Source organism: Octopus sinensis, unplaced genomic scaffold, assembly GCF_006345805.1.
Source record: "Octopus sinensis unplaced genomic scaffold, ASM634580v1 Contig10928, whole genome shotgun sequence".
NCBI lineage: Eukaryota > Metazoa > Mollusca > Cephalopoda > Octopoda > Octopodidae > Octopus > Octopus sinensis.
Window position 1 is genome coordinate 155,001 of NW_021832229.1, and position 2,500 is coordinate 157,500.

The 2,500-nt window shown below is 34.9% G+C and overlaps 1 long non-coding RNA gene across 1 annotated transcript in view; it reads left to right on the forward strand.

Annotated features, from left to right (window-relative positions):
• Positions 1-59: 59 nt before the first annotated feature.
• LOC118761229 overlaps positions 60-2,500 on the forward strand; it is an 8,640-nt gene continuing 6,199 nt past the window's right edge. Inside the window, exon 1 of the long non-coding RNA XR_004997229.1 lies at positions 60-238. This is a non-coding gene — a long non-coding RNA (uncharacterized LOC118761229). The remainder of the gene's footprint in view (positions 239-2,500) is intronic.

The window sequence follows — 2,500 nt, forward strand, 5'->3', positions numbered from 1 at the left end:
GGTACTAGTAAATATTGCGTTTGTTGTATGTAATTTTCATATCTAATATTACGGCCTGTATGCCGGTTCGCATTATCAACGAACGGCGTTACACTGAAGACTGAAAAGTCCTGCAGCACATACAGGAAATGTGTTGAAGCTATGGTAGACAATATCTTTACATGCATTAAATGGACCAATGGCATATCCTGTGTTGATTGTTGCGTCGGAAACTTATGTAACGAGAATGATTTCATTGGTAAGGGTTATCTATTGCCTAATATAACACCACCAGCAGATTTATCACAAATTAATAGTTAATAAGAACATTGTATTGTAGTTAATATAAAGGAAGATATTTTGATGCGTGTATACGTGTGTGCATGTGTGTATATGTGTGTATGCACCTGCGGCAGTGCATACACAGATACACACTCACATACATATATTTATGTGTGTGTGTGTGTATGCGTGTATATATTTTTGGGTTTTTCATTCGTTTTAGGTCCATTATCCACACATGCACTAATATTAATGAAATATTTTGAAGCCAACATTTTTTCTGGATTAGAATGAAATTGAAGACGGCTGGTATTTACATAAAGGATGCTTAGCTACATGCATACAAGACATTAACTGTTCCGTTCCTTTGTTCCAACTATAACAACCTGAGACAAAAGTCTTAATTTTTCGTTCGAAGGTCATACTGCATCTACTATTTGAAGCCCCTGTTCCTATACGATTGCCAGTCTATCTATATAAACCACGACAAAAGCGGGGCGCGTTTTCTATATGTGCAGACAAATGAATGTCTATGTTTATAATATCTGTGTTTTAATGATAGTTCCGTTGCCCAATTTATATTTTAGCTTCATCTCCACAGTATAATTCAACCTTGACACTAAATGCAATTAGCTTTGCCAGAGAGCTACCATCTAGGCAGCAGTTCTCACAAATTTTGAGGCTGCAGGTTATTTTGCAGCCAGCACTTTCCATCTTTCTCCCATTCAGCTCCGCACCATTACAACCTTGGATATAACTTTAGAAAAGTTGTATATATATATATATTTATATATATATATATATATATATGAATAAATGAAAGAATGGAGTCGAACGAAGATGTTAACAAAATTCCTTTACTCTCGACACATGTTTCGAAGACAGCATATTTTTATTCCGAAGGAATAAAGGGTGCATTATGCAATCTTCTCATCAGGAAAGAAAAGGAGCCTCTCTCAACAACAAGACGAACAAAAATTTCGATGATTGCCTACATGGTAACCAAAGCGATAATGAGTGTTTTATTAAGAAATTATACATTAATAGATAGCCGATTTGGTCGGAATATATATTCTTTATGAAATGGCCGACCAATTCCCGGATATCTGTGGAGGTCTTTATCGCGACGATTGTCTGCTTTACCTCCAAAACGCTTCGAACCAAAAAATACAGAAGGTTAAGAACAGATTAGTTAGGTTTTTTAGTAGAATGGGCTTGCGCATAGGTTTTGATGATGAATTAACTAAAGCCAACTTCTTTGACATTACCCTCAATCTGCAGAATAACTCATACTTCCCTTATCATGAACCTTCTACTAATCTTAAGTATATCAGCGTTTTCAGTAATCATGCCAAGCCAATTACCGATAATTTAGTTAAAAACATATCTCTGAGACTGTCCAAATTATCTGCTAATGTCGACATCTTTAACCAAAAAGCAGAATTCTATAACGCCGCCTTGTCAAGAGCCGGTTATAAGGAAAAAAGTATCATACATCGATCCAGCTCATTCTAAACCAACATCTGCTTCTCAAGATAGTAAAGTTACTCGTAATAAGAATAATGATTTTAATTCTAATAGTGCCAGCACCCCTGTACATAGGATAAATCCTTTACGGACTAGGGGAGGTAAGCGCCATCCAACCCCAAATTTCCAACACAGAAATTTTCCCCTTACTATCACAAATAACACTAGGAACAATTCAAAGTCCACAAAAAACTGTATCTGGTTTGTAATACCTTTCGGAAAACAAATCAAATCGAACCTTCCCTTACAGTTCCGTGAAGCCGTTGCTAGGAAATTTCACAGTAATTCTAGATATCATTCTATTATCAATTCACACAAGGTAAGAATCGCTTTCTCTAACACTAGGAATCTTTCACAAATTATTTCTTCCCATAATACCAAGCTGCTAAACAAAAATTCTTCACCCGGGAGTTCCAACACTAATCTTACCAATTCCAACCCATCATACAATCATAATAATAGAAATAGTATTAATAGTACCAGCATTGGTAGCAGCGATAGTGTTAACAATGATAATATTAATAATAATATTAGTCGGGTTAATAGCATTGGTAGTGTTGATGGTAACAACAATAACGGTATTATTGTCGGTGATATTGCTGGTTGTAGTACAATTATTAATAATAATAATAATAATAATAATAATAATAGAAATAGTGTAGTTGTTAGCGCTAGTAATAATAAAAGCAACAATCATAACAATAAAAACTCC